General features: G+C 37.0%; 2 pseudogenes; both read left to right on the top strand.

Annotated features, from left to right (window-relative positions):
- LOC132426048 (cytosolic beta-glucosidase-like) overlaps positions 1 to 15,140 on the top strand; it is a 151,704-nt pseudogene that overhangs the window by 31,130 nt on the left and 105,434 nt on the right.
- On the top strand, positions 12,522 to 12,638 carry LOC132426372 (U4 spliceosomal RNA; annotated as a pseudogene).

Here is a 15,140-nt window from a genome sequence, read left to right as displayed (position 1 = left end):
TCCTTCACCTAAGAGCAACGTGTTTTTCTGCATCCCCGCTAAACAGCCAAATATTTGGGGGTTAGAAAGGCTTTGGGGCTCTTTAGGAGGACTGCCAGTTGAGCTGTCCAGGGACCCCTGGCCTAAGTTGGGAAAGAGGATGGTATCCCTGAGGACTGTGATGGCACCCAAATACCACTGAATGCAGGTATTAATAAAATTCTCGCAACACTGAGGTTTTATATTAGTTTCTTTTCCTTCTTCCTCCTTCTTTTTCCTTTCTGTCTCTTCCCTTTTATTTTCTTTCTCTGTGTTTTTAGATTTAAAAAATATTTTAAGTACAAAATATTTCAGACATATAGAAAAGTTCAGAAAATGTAACAGCTATTTTCTCAACTGAGATTAAGTAGATGTTAAATTTTTTGCCATAAGAGCTTCAGGTTTTTGTTTTTTTTTTTTTTTGGTATGGAAAAAAAAATGCAACAGATACAACTAAAGCCTCATGCTCTATTCTCCCAACTCTGCTCAGAGGTAACCATTATGCTTTAGTTACTATGTGTTGTTCCTCTGTATGTTTTTGGGTTTTTTATTACCTGTATGTCCATGGTATCTTAACTTTTTACATAGGTAACATCATCTTGTATATTATCTTTTTGCAATTTGCTTGATTCACCAAACATTACAGTTTTGATATTTTTTTATGCTGATGTTTTAGAACAAAGTCATGGATTTTAACTTCTATCATGTTCTAAGCTATAAGACAGGTATTCTTTTCAATAGATTATTTGTATATCCCTGTGCCAGTAACACATTTTTGAGTAATCTAGCTTTATAGTAACTGTTCTAGCTATTTAAAACCCTTTATTCTTTCATATAAATTGTAGGATCAGCTTGCTAAAATTTTTGAAAAAATCTGTTGGATTGGGATTTGGGGAGTTTTGTTTCTTTTTCTCTCATTTCGTACTTTCCATTGGATTATGTTCTCTTTATTCTCCCTTTATTTTCCTCTACAAGATTAGTATTTACGTTTTATCTCCTTTTGCTTTATGTTAACTTGCATAACTGTTAAATTAAGCCCCTCCTTAACAAGATAGAACAGAACACTAACTCTACTCCTCCTCTCATGTTACATGTTATTGTTGTATCAATACATGGTTTTAATTTCATCATGTTTTTAACTCACCCCAGATTTATCACTATTATTATAGGTTGTAAATAGCCAACACAAGTTTGGATTAACTGAGACATTTACCAGTTTCTTACCACTGGTTCTTGCATTTCCTCCTTCCTTCTGAGTTCCATTTCCTCAGCCTCCCAGAGCAGTTGCAGCTTGTATCGTGGTTAAAAGGACCAGCTCTGCAGTCAGCCTCCTGGGTTTGATATCTGGCTCTGTAGATCTCGAGCTATGTGACCCTGGGCAGAGTACTTAATTTCTCTGTGCTTCAATTTCTCCATCTGTAAAAGAGAGATGATAGTATTATTTGCTTCATGGGGTTGTTATTAGGATCAAATGAATTAATATTTGTAGAATGATTAAAATAGTGCCAGGCACATACTAAGCCTTATAAAAGTATTTCTTACGTAAATAAAATAAATGAATCCTTCAGTAGTTTTTCAGCAAAAAAAAAAAAAAAAAAAAAATAAGGACAGAGATTCAAAGAAGTTCAGTTGTCCAGAGTGAACTAGTATGTAGGAGTTCTAGAATTTTTTTTTAATTAGAGACAAAAAAATAAACCCACATTCCTGCTTAGGCAGATTGTAAGGAATTCTTGCCCATTAACTTGTGGGTTTGACATTCTATAGGTGCTAATATCTGGATATGACCCACCTCTCTTCAGGTCTAGCTCTCTAAGTCTACCTATCCCCAGCTCTTCTCTCTTCTCCTGGGAAATGGGAACTAAGAAAGAAAGCCCAGAGTCGTGCCTCATTATCTGAAGCATTGTATGATGCATAAATACTTGCTGATATGGTCAAAAAAAGATCCAGCTGACTCTGAAGTTTGTGATATTTTTACTCGTTACAAAAGGATGCCAAGAGAGACCTTCAAGGTGGTGGAGGAGTAAGAGACGTGGAGATCACCTTCCTCCCCACAAATACATCAGAAATACATCTACATGTGGAACAGGAATGCGAGGATTCTTCAATATCCGCAAATCAATCAATGTGATACACCATTTTAACATATTGAAGGAGAAAAACCATATGATCATCTCAATAGATGCAGAAAAAGCTTTCAACAAAATTCAACACCCATTTATGATAAAAACCCTCCAGAAAGTAGGCATAGAGGGAATTTACCTCAACATAATAAAGGCCATATATGACAAACCCACAGCCTACATTGTTCTCAATGGTGAAAAACAGAAACCATTTCCTCTAAGATCAGGAACAAGACAAGGTTGTCACTCTCACCACTATTATTCAACATAGTTTTGGAAGTTTTAGCCATAGCAATCAAAGAACAAGAAATAAAAGGAATCCAAATTGGAAAAGAAGAAGTCAAGCTGTCATTGTTTGTAGATGACGTGATACTATACATAGGATATCCTAAAGATGCTACCAGAAAAGTACTCAAGCTAATCAGTGAATTTGGTAAAGTAGTGAGATACAAAATTAATGCACAGAAATCTCTTGCATTCCTATACACTAATGATGAAAAATCTGAAACAGAAATTAAGGAAACAATCCCATTTACCATTGCAACAAAAAGAATAAAATACCAAGGAATAAACCTACCTAAGGAGACAAAAGTCGTGTATGCAGAAAACTATGACACTGGTGAAAGAAATTAAAGATGATACAAACAGATGGAGAGATATACCATGTTCTTCAATTGGAAGAATCAACATTGTGAAAATGATTATACTACCCAAAGCAATCTACAGATTCATTGCAATCCTGATCAAACTACCAATGGCGTTTTTCACAGAACTAGAACAAAAAATTTCATAATTTGTATGGAAGCACAAAAGACCCCAAATAGCCAAAGCAATCTTGAGAAAGAAAAATGGAGCTGGAGGAATCAGGCTCCCTGACTTCAGACTATACTACAAAGCTACAGTAATCAAGACAGTATGTTACTGGCACAAAAACAGAGGTATAGGTCAATGGAGCAGGACAGAAAACCCAGAGGTAAACCCACACAAATATGGTGACCTTATTTTTGATAAAGGAGGCAAGAATATACAATGGAGAAAAGACAGCCTCTTCAATAAGTGGTGCTGGGAAAACTAGACAGCTACATGTAAAAGAATGAAATTAGATCACTCCCTAACACCATACACAAATATAAACTCAAAATGGATTAAGGACCTAAATGTAAGACCAGACACTATAAAACTCTTAGAGGTAAACATAGGCAGAACACTGTGACATAAATCACAGCAAGATCCTTTTTGACCCACCTCCTAGAGAAATGGAAATAAAAACAAAAGTAAACAAATGGGACCTAATGAATCTTAAAAGCTTTTGTGCAGCAAAGGAAACTATAAACAAGACGAAAAGACAACCATCAGATTGGGAGAAAATATTTGCAAATGAATCAACTGACAAAGGATTAATCTCCAAAATTTACAAGCAGCTCATGCAGCTCAATATCAAAAAAACAAACAGCCCAATCAAAAAATGGGCAGAAGACCTAAATAGACATTTCTCCATAGAAGATATACAGATTGCCAACGAACACAAGAAAGGATGCTCAACATCACTAATTATTAGATAAATGCAAATCAAAACTACAATGGGGTATCACCTCACACTGGTCAGAATGGCCAACATCAAAAAATCTACAAACAGTAAATGCTGGAGAGGGTGTGGAGAAAAGGTAACCCTCTTGCACTGTTGGTGGGAATGTAGATTGATACAGCCACTATGGAGAATAGTATGGAGGTTCTTTAAAAACCTAAATATAGAACTACCATATGATCCAGCCATCCCTCTATTGGGCATATATCCTGAGGAAACCATAATTCAAAAAGAGTCATGTACCACAATGTTCATTGCAGCACTATTTACAATCGCCAGGATGTGGAAGCAACCTAAGTGTCCATCGACAGATGAATGGATAAAGAAGATGTGGCACATATATAGAATGGAATATTACTCCACCATAAAAAGAAGTGAAACTGAGTTATTTGCAGTGAGGAGGATGGACCTAGAGTCTGTCATACAGAGTGAAGTAAGTCAGAAAGAGAAAAACAAATACCGTATGCTAATATATATATATGGAATCTAAAAAAAAAAAAAGCTTCTGAAGAAGCTAGGGCAGGACAGGAATAAAGACGCAGACATAGAGAATGGACTTGAGGACATGTGGAGTGGGAAGGGTAAGCTGGGACGAAGTGAGAGAGTGGCATTGACATATATACACTACCAAATGTAAAATAGATAGCTAGTGGGAAGCAGCTGCATAGCACAGGGAGATCAGCTCTGTGCTTTGTGACCACCTAGAGGGGTGGGATAGGGAGGGTGGGAGGGAGGGAGATGCAAGAAGAAAGGGATATGGGGATATATGTATATGTATAGCTGATTCACTTTGTTGTAAAGCAGAAACTAACACACCATTGTAAAGCAATTATACTCCAATAAAATTTAAAAAAGAAAAAGAATATATATATATATTTATATATATGTATAACCGAATCATTTTGCTGTATACCTGAAACACAACATCATAAATCAACTATATTTCAATAAAAATTAAAAAAAAAAGATGCCATTAGCCTATTTTCATGAGTGCCAGGTTTAAATAGGTATTTAATAGCATATATCAAAATGGAATTAATTAAAATAAGACATTTGAATTTAACTGACATAATTGATTTACTAGGCCTAATTCTCGGAATATATTTAGGGAGCCCATTATTTTGCTTAGTTATGTTGGGCAATGAAAATCTGTAATTTGTGTTTGATAAGAAAATAATGAAAATCAAATGAGTGTTTATAAAATTCTTGGGTTGATTTGTTTCTAGAATTAGGCCAGAATTCCAGGAGTTGGGGTATTTTGCTTATCACATGATGTCGCTGGGAAATAACCGATAAAGGCATGGTGCTCTTTGTAATTTTCATGCATCAGAGGCAGGTAAGAGTTAAAGGGTTTATTTAAGTCTTGCAAAGGGTGTTTCTTCTGGGCAACAGCAGTTGGAATGTAGGGCACTTTTTGCATTTTAAGCACTGTTTGATCCCTTGTCCCATAGTTATGTAATAAGAGAACTTTATTATTATTATTTTTAAAAGGGAAACAGAAAAAAGCCCGGTGGAAAAAAATGCTTGCGTCTAGGGGAAGAGCTTTCATAGTGCATTTTGTCCAGGAGCCATTGCCCCCTGCCCCAAAGTTCTGGAACAGGATGAATGTCCTTCTTACGGTACTGAGAGGCTAGATGATGCTGAAATGCATCTCCAGAAAAGAGAACCAGCCCTGTAGTCATCAAGGAGGGCAGGGAGTCAAGGTGGGTTCCTAAAAGGACTATTTACTTTGAGATCTCTTCTTAGGAGAGAGTGTAGCCTGGAGTCATAGGTACAAATACTGTTTATCAACAACAACAATGAAACACTGCCTCCCAGCAAGTCAGTTTTAAATGCCTCAACTCCCATAAACATCCAAGAAATTTTCTCAACAACACTGCCAAAGAGGAAGACCCAGGTTTATTATCATCCTCATTTTGCAGATAAGGAAACTGAGGCACAGAAAGGTTGAGTGAATTCTCTAAGGTCACAAAGGTAGCGAGGTGTAGAGATAAATTAACATAAAGAAAATATGAATTGAGAGACCATTGAGCGTAGTCAGAGCACAGTCTTGGATCAGTTACACCAGCTTACAATTTTAGGTTCACTACTTACCAGCTCTGTGATCTTCTTAAACTCAAGGAAACCTCAGATTCTTCATGGCGAAAAGCGATAGAATCAGAAGGCAGAAAGCATGTGATGGGGTTCAGGACAAGTTCTCGCTCTCCCAAAACATGGCACTTTGGAAACTGAAGGAGTTTGAGAAAGTGGCAGAAACAGGAAGGTCTCTCTGATCCTCAGCCCCTGAAACAGGTCATAAAACATTCATGTGAGAGGTGTTCTCCCTATACCTGGAGGAAAGGCACATTCTTATCTCAGAAGACAGAGGGACATTGAGAAAAATCTGAATAAGCAGGCCTTGCTAAGTTTCCCCCAAGTTAGCACATACTCCTTGACCTATCATATTCCTCCACAACTGTCTACTCTTCATCAAACCCAGCATAAAAGTACTCAGGTGTAACTATTTTGTCTGGTCTTCATTTCCTTGCGAAGTCTCCCATGTCATGTAAAACTTATATCACATAAATTTGCATGCTTTTCTCTTGTTAATCTGTCTTTGTCAGTTTAATTTTCAGGCCCAGCCAGGGACCCTTAGAGGGTCAAGGAAAATTTTTTACCCTACACATGTAAAGTGCTTAGCAAAGTGCCTGCCCCCTGCTGAGGGCTTAATACATAATAGCTATTATCATCATCATGATGCTTTTTCCAGTATACCATTCCATCCTCCCAAATGGGGCTCAGATTAGCATAGTGACAATCAGAGGCTGAAGCCAGCCTAGATGAATGCAATGCTCTGATGGATGAAAAGAAGAGGAGAGGTTTTCTTTCAAAGGCGAGAAAAGTGTCTTTCAGTAGATGGAGGAATTCTGTGCATAAATGCCTGAATGCAAAGAGACTTAACTGAAAGATAAAAGAATAATTGCAGTAGAATAGTAGAGGCAAAAGTAGTTAAGACAAAAAGGACAAGTGTTAAACAGGACTACAGTAAATGAAGAGGGAGAGAGGAGTCTTTGTAGCTGAAGACATTATGATTATCAGAAAACAAAAAACACAAATACAGGGTTGGAGCCCAGAAAGTCAAGTCCCAGAACCAGGATTAAATTTCCTCTCACTATTTATTCCTAGAAGAATTTATCACTTCCCTGAATTATTAAGTCAGTAATTAACTTATAATCATGTTCTGTTATACATTATATTTGTACAGTCCACGAGTACAACACTCAGGGCGTGCTCATAAAAGTAACTTCCTAATTTTCCCCACTGTACCTTTACATTTACCTAGTGGGGGTAGTTCTTCCCTTCTCTTTAGAAGAAAACACAGGTAGGCTCTGTTTGTCTGGTGGCCTTAAGTCTTATTGTGTACTGGATATATTCTTTTTTAAATTGAAGTATAGTTAATTTACAGTGTTGTGTTAGTTTCTGGTGTACAGTGAAGTGATTCAGTTCTACATATATATACATACTTTCTTTTTCATATTCTTTTCCATTACAGTTTACTACAAGATATTGAATATAGTTCCCTGTGCTCTACAGCAGGACCTTGTTGCTTATCTATTGTACTGGATATTTTCTATGTGTCCATTGGGATCCACTCTCCACCTTTCCCTGCTCTTGGCCCTGGGAGAAGACCTATATGGATGGCATTGTCCTTTGGCTTCAGTTTGGACTTGATCATCAGGAAGCATTAGCAGGAGATGGTAGAGTCTGGGTAGGAGGAGGGAGAAGACAAAGTATTTATTCTGCCTGTTCCCCCATCTACTGGATTGCAGTGGGTTGGCTCTGCTAAAGAACTCCTCTCCTGCCAGGCAGCCCTCAGCAAGCCACTACTCTCTGCAGGCTTTGGAAGCCCCTTCTGCCCCAGCACCTTCTGTGGTGCTGTTGACTTCCTGCTGCTGCAGGCCCGGAGGTTCTGCGCCATCCTTGTTGCTTTCCTCAGACCCTGCTCACACCATAGTAAAATGTCCCTGTATAAAACTCTCCTCAATTACCCAGTTTGAGTGCCATCTGTTTCCTGCTGGGACCCCGGCTGATACATATGGCCACTTCAGTTGCAACACATAGTCTCATTTTGGTATTTAGAATAATTAATCTATGAAATAGTTAAAACTCCAAATCGGATTTAAGGTTAAGTTCCTTTCTTAGCTCTATTGGAGGAAGGGGTGTGTTCATCTTCATTTTTTCCCTGCTTCTCTGATTTCCGATTGTTCATCAAAGCTTCTGACCTAGTTAAACCTGGTTGACCTGGTTGAAGGCAAGGTAATGAAAAGGAAAGTTCTTAGGTTGGCTTCACAACATCCGATTTTGACAGATATTTCGATGATTCTTTTTCTCGTGGACACATCTGTGGCTTCCAGAGACCTCCCCAGTATCTGAGTACCGGGCAGTATCTGAGTACCACAAATGCATATCTCCCCCAGCCCATCACTTTCTCTATTCAGCCTCAGCTCCCATCTGTTGAGGAAAAGTCTGTTCTATAGAAGCATTTAGCTGCATTAAAGATGTTTGTTTTCAGGTTTTTTCCGTTTCTTAAGATAATTTTAATAACACATTTTTCCTCAAAAACCATTCTGCTTTATTTTCTGTTTACTCCAAGATTTAGTTAGAATTTTAAATAAAATCCAAGTGGATAGATTGGCTTATTCTTTGGTTGTTAAAAATCTTCCTCCCTTCCTCCCTTCCTTCCTTCTTTTCTTCTTTTTTGTTTAATTGTCAGAGAATGTAGCCTGCATGAGTTCTAATATTTGTGAATACTTCAAGCGTGTTTGAAAATAATTTTCTATTGCTGATTACCAATCTTTGTTTCTCTCATTCATGTGTGTGTTTCATATGTATATATACACACACATACATATTTACCTATATGTGTAAAGTCATACATAGACTTCTGTCCATAAGAGAATAAGCTTATAAACTATATTAACCAAATTCTTTCTTTCTTTTTCAATTTCTGAGAGAATTTCTCACTGTCTTAATTAAGTTTTCAATATATCCCAGCATTTGTAGCAGATTTTTTCTTGTATATTTCAAAACTCTGTTGTTAGATGCACAAAAGTTCATGATTACTCTATAGTTTTGGTGGGCTATAAGCTTTATTAATATGAGCTATTATTCTTTGTTTTATTTGATGCTTTTTCCTTGTATTCATTTTTATATCATATTAATATTACTAAATCTACTTTATTTTTATCAGTACTTACGTGTAAATATTTTTTTCATCTTAATCTTTACCTTTGGTGAAACAGGACTGTTTAATGGATTTATAATTTTTATGATTACCAATATGGTTCAACTTTTTTCTGCCATTTTATTATTTTATATCTTCTAATGTGATAGTTTCCTTTTGCTTTGTGCTCCCTCTCTTCTGTCCGTTTCCCCTTCTCATTGTATGTTTCTTTACTCTTTTTCCCATCTCCTGCAGTGTTTTCCAGTGGAGGTGCCACTGGCAGTTGTTCTGGCCATTCCTTGGTGTGTGTGGCTGTTCTGTACTTAGCAGGACCTCTTATTGGCCCTGTCACTAAATAGCAGCAGCATCCCAGTCACTGGCACAGTCAAAAGCACACGTGCATGTTTCCACATGCCTCCTTCCATGGCATGCCCTCCTACCTGCAAACAGGTGCTGACTAGTTTGGGACCTAGGTCTACCATTTTCCTTCTCTTTATTATCTTTATTTTTCTAACTTAACTTTTAGTTTTATCTTAGTAACATACGTGCATAGTTTAAAAACTCAGATAGTACTGTGAGAGTTATAATACCCAACAACAATATGTCACTCCTCTCTGCTTCTTATTTATTCTCCTCAAAGCCAATGCTTTTGAGTCTTTTCACTTTTACTAGGATTTACTTTATGTTTCTAAAGAGCATGCCTATACAGCTATTATTTGATGTTCTAGTTGAAAATATAACATTGACTTCCTATTATGTCAGATTAGATTTTTTTTTAGGCCTGCTTTCAGTATCTGCTCACAAAGCAAACTTTCTCTTCTCCATTTTCTAATGTGAGTATTTGGGAATTAAACAAGTTTTGTTTAAATTATCATTTAGTTTTTGCATCACAGTTTTATGTAAATATTGTGTGCAAGTGAGCCTAACATCCTATGACTTTCTTTTCTTGTACGGTTTTTATTTTGGCCTGAGAGTCAATACTTTGTTGTTGTTGGCTTCCTGTTCTGTGATTCTTTCACTAATTCACCCCGACACTGTCACTGTCTGCCAGAAATGTAAATTATTTCTTGACATGTTCAAACGTATCACATACTTCATCCGTTTCTTTTGTTTTTATTTTCTTGGAGACATCCTTCTGGAACCCTCCATCCTCCTGTGTTGTGATAGTGAAATGCGTTTCTACTTGGTGTGGTGGTTTTTCTTATCACTTTTGGGGCCCTCATCCCTTCTGAATTAGCTTCAGGCACAGGGCACTGTTTCTAGATCAGGGAATCTTTGCTCTCCACAACCTCAAAGTTTCACATAGAATAGTTACGTCTAATATTCTTAATGAATGTTAGTTGTAATAATATATAAATGTTTTCATTTGAAAATACATCAGGTCACAATTTTTGAATGGCAATTACTTGAATTTTTAACTGTCTCCTCTTTTTAAAAAAAATTAATTTATTTTCAGCTGCGTCGGGTCTTTGCTGCTGCGCGCAGGCGTTCTGTAGTTGCGGCGAGTGGGGGCTACTCTTCGTTGCCGTGCGTGAGCTTCTCATTGTGGTGGCTTCTCTTGTTGTGGAACACGGGCTCTATGAGCGTGGACTTCAGTAGTTGTGGCACGTGGGCTCAGTAGTTGTGGCTTGCAGCCTCTGGAGCACAGGCCCAGTAGTTGTGGCTCACGGGCTTAGTTGCTCTGCGGCATGTGGGATCTTCCCGGACTAGGGCTAGAACCCATGTCCCCTGCACTGACAGGTGGATTCTTAACCACTGTGCCACCAGGGAAGTCCTATATTTCCTCTTTCAAGTAAAGAATTTGCAATCACTTACAAACACGGAGACAGCTTTTCCACATTTCTGTGAAGCAATGACATAGCAAACATCAATATTCCTATTTTATGTTAAGCATGCCACACAGAAAGCATTTTCCTAAGCTGTTCCCATATGCCATTCTTGCTACTGGAGAAACAAAAATGAGTGAGTGACACCTGGACCCTGCCTTGACAGAGCTCAAAGTGCAAAGGAGGCAAAAGATGTTTTTAATGTTGACTCGACACCATGTGTTATTTGTCCAGTGTGTACCCTGAGGAGAGTGTGATCGTGAAGAGTTAGAGAATGCTCTTGAGAAGAGGTTGTAAAGTAATGTCATTTTGGGGTTTTGAAGGAAAAGTATATATACACACACGCACACGTCAGACACTTATTTCGTTTTTGCTTGACGTGATTTCCTTTGTGCAGAGGACTGAGGTCTGTATAGATCTATGTCCTCACAAACGGCATTGTCATGGAAAAAGTGAAAGCGACATGACACCATTTGTAATGACGAATTCTAAACCAGGTAGCCGAGGACCCCGCAGACCCAATCATGCAGGTCCAGACACTGAATCTTTATCACAGGCAAGTTTGCAAATGTGAGTTACAGTGCTTCCTACATGTGTACTCTGGTATCAAGAGCTGGCCACAGAAAGAAGAAAAAAGAGCAAATGGTCACTTTTTGTGTAAATTTTTAGTTAGTATTTATTGCATTGAGTCTAGAAGACTAGAAAACTAAGACTTGCTGGACACATACTATCTGCCACATGCCCTGTAGACACTTTGGCTTTGGCTCAGTTGATCTTTATGAGAACCCTACAAAGTGGATATTATCCTCTCACTTCATATACAGAGAAGACAAGTAGAGATGGAGCTGAAACTCCTCTATGCCAGCTTTAGAGCCTGTGCTCTTTCCATAATCCTTTGCAGCCTTGGAAGTTTTTGATATTTTGATTTGTAGGTAATGTCAATAGTTTACATTTTTTTGTGGGAATCCTTTCTATGTCCTCATATGGTAAGAATTTCAGAGACAATTTTATTTTCTTCCAAATTACTAAAAAAGCAAAATACAAGAATTTGTCATTTTTGCCAAAAATATTGCAACAACCTGCTAACTGGTCTTTGGGCTTCTAGTGCCTTCTTTCTGCAATTCACCCCCACCATTGCCACCGAATTACACGTTTGCTTTTCCCTTATCAGAGCCACTGTTATAACTCCTACTCATCTTTCAGCACCTGCCTTAAAATGTTTTCTCGTGGGCAAGTCTACCTGCCTCCCAATGACGGAAGTAACTCGTGAGTGCTTGCTTCTTGGTTCTCCCGTAGTGCTTTTACATGATTTTAATATAGCTCTTATCTTAATGTAGTCTAAGACTTTGTTATCAACTAGACTGTGAGATCTCAAAGGAAGGTAGATATTGCAGTTATTATTTGGGAAATGTGTAGAGGTGGAACGAAACATTAATTCACAAAGAAAGATTTCATTTTGTCTAAGACTCACCTAAGTTGTAAGTAATGAAGGAGTTTAAACTGTTGATGTCAGTAAGGGTAGGACTGGGGTACCATGTTTTGATAGTCACAGTTATTAGCTATATGATATTGGAAAGTTACTCAATCTTTATACTTTTGTTCTTATTAGTAATAGTAGTACATCTTCTAAGGGTTGTCATGGGGGGAGAATGAGATGGCCGATGTAAGTTTTTGATATAGGAGTGATAGAAAGCCAAGGCTCAGTAAATGGCCCTTATTATGAACAATGAAATGTATTATAAGATTTGTTTGTTCAAAAAACAATAGCAGGCTTTGTGCAGTGGCAGTATCGTAGCCAATGATGTTTATCCGAGGCACGATTATTGCTAATTGAAAACTTTTCCCAAAAAACAATAGCAAAAAACATTTATAATTTCTGTGTAGAGAATCAAAAATAAAACTGATATCCACATACTCACCATATTTCTAGGACCCCCTCTTCAGTACTTTCTCCTACCCCTTTTCCCAGAGGTACCCACTAAGATGAGTTTTGCATTTATTCATTCCTTGCTTTTCTTTATGATTTTATCATGGGAGACTATATAGCTGAACAATTTCTTGTTTAGCTTTACATGTTTTGGACATTGTATAAATGGAAATACATTGTGTGTATTTTTTGCTTCTTCCCTCTCAATATTATATTTGGGAAATTTATGCATGGTGATACAGATGTGGTTCATTCATTCTTACCCCTGTATAGTCTTTCATTGTATGACTATTCCATAGTTTATTCATTCATTCATTGATTTGTTGTCCTGACAAAGGAAATTTGGGCTGTTTCCAGTGATGGTTTTTGTTGCTGCTTTGCAATCATGGTTATATATGTCTCCTGGTCTACATTTGTAGAAACAGGATATATGGTGGTATGTGAATTATGGGGTTTTGATATATGTGCTTCTTCAACTCTACTAGGTATTTCAGTATTGTTCTCCTACCAGCATTGTATAAACATTCTTGCTTTGCAACAATCTCTCTAATGCTTGATATTGCCCAACTTTTAAATTTGTGCCAACTGTGTGGTTGTAGAATAGTATCTCATTGTGGTTTTCATTTGCATTTCCCTGTTTTTTAATGATCTCCTATGTGTTTTTAAATGTTTACTAGCCATGTGTTTCTCATTCTGTGAAGGAACTATTCACATCTTTTGTCCATTTTTTTATAATCTTATTGGTCTTTTTACTTGAACTATCCAAATACAAATGTGGATCTGTCTGTCTTTGCAGTTCAATCAGTATTTGCTTCATGTATTCTTAATCTCCGTTATTAGGTGAATAAACATTTAGGATTGTAAATCCCCTGAATATATTGACCCCTTTTAATATTATTAAATGGGTTTCCTTATACCTGGTAATATTCTTGCTCTGAAATCTACCCTGGTATTAATATAGCTACTCCAGTTTTCTTTGATTAGTGTTAGCATGGTATATCTTTTTAATCCTGTCACTTTTAACCTTCTTTTGTCTTTATATTTAAAGTGGGTTTCTTATAGGCAGTATATAGCTGAGTCTGGTGTTTTAACCGATCTGATAATCTCTGCCTTTCAATTGGGTTGTTTAGATTCATTCATCTTCAGTGATATTATTTATATGGTTAGGTTTAAATCTACCATCTTGCTATTTGTTATCTATTTGTTTCATCTGTCTTTATTCTCTTTCCCCTCTTTTTATCTCTTTTTCAGATTATTTTTTATAATTCCATTATATATTCTTTTGGCTTTTAGCTATAACTCTTTTAATAATTTTTTAGCTATAAGTCTTGTTTGCATTAACTAGATATCACAATGTTTTACTATTGTTTGTGATTTAGTTTTTTCTGTTGACCACTATTATGCCTTCTTTACTTTTTAATTAATTAATTTTTTATTATTTTAGCCCTAGCATTTGTTTACATTTTATTTATTTATTTTAACATCTTTATTGGAGTATAATTGCTTTACAATGTTGTGTTAGCTTATGCTGTATAACAAAGTGAATCAGCTATACGTATACATATATCCCCATGTCCCCTCCCTCTTGCGTCTCCCTCCCACCCTTCCTATTCCACCCCTCTAGGTGGTCACAAAGCACCGAGCTGATCTCCCTGTGCTATGCAGCTGCTTCCCACTAGCTATCTATTTCACATTTGGTAGTGTATATATGTCAGTGCTACTCTCTCACTTCGTCCCAGCTTACCTTTCCCCCTCCCCGTGTCCTCAAGTCCATTCTCTATGTCTGCGTCTTTATTCCTGTCCTGCCCCTAGGTTCATCAGAACCATTTCTTTTTCTTTTTTTTAGATTTCATATACGTGTGTTAGCATGCCCTAGCATTTAAGAAAAAAATTTTTTTGGCTTTGCCACACAGCACGCGGGATCTTAGTTCCTGGACCAGGGATTGAATACATGCCCCTTGCAGTGGAAGTGTGAAGTCTTAACCACTGGACCACCAGGGAAGTCCCTATTATGCCGTCTTTGCTTTTAAGCTATTCTGATGTTCCTTTTCAGATTTTTGAAAGAAAAAGCTAATGTTCTTTAGTTATTGAATTCTAACATTATTGGTCAGAGATTGCCGTCTGTATTTCTCCAGCTTTTTGAAATTTATGGCGACTTTATTTATGGACCAATTTGTGCTCAGCTTTCATGATGTTTTTGTTTGAATGAAAACAATGTATATTTTTCAATTGTAGCATTCATTATTGTGCAATGTCATATATATCAATTAGGTCAGGTTTGTTAATAAATGCTATACTTAGTCTCTCTTGTTTCAGCTGCTGAGAGAGGTTTTAGTATCAAGGTTATTCTAACCATGTGAAATGAGTTGAGGAATTCTTTCTTTCTTATTTTTTGGAATAATTCATGAAAGAGTAGAGTTTATTGGTTTTGTTCTTTAAATGTTTGCTAGAACTTTGGTTG

The sequence above is a fragment of the Delphinus delphis genome, chromosome 5 (genome assembly GCF_949987515.2).
Source record: "Delphinus delphis chromosome 5, mDelDel1.2, whole genome shotgun sequence".
Taxonomy (NCBI): domain Eukaryota; kingdom Metazoa; phylum Chordata; class Mammalia; order Artiodactyla; family Delphinidae; genus Delphinus; species Delphinus delphis.
This window is presented reverse-complemented; position numbering and strand designations above follow the sequence as displayed.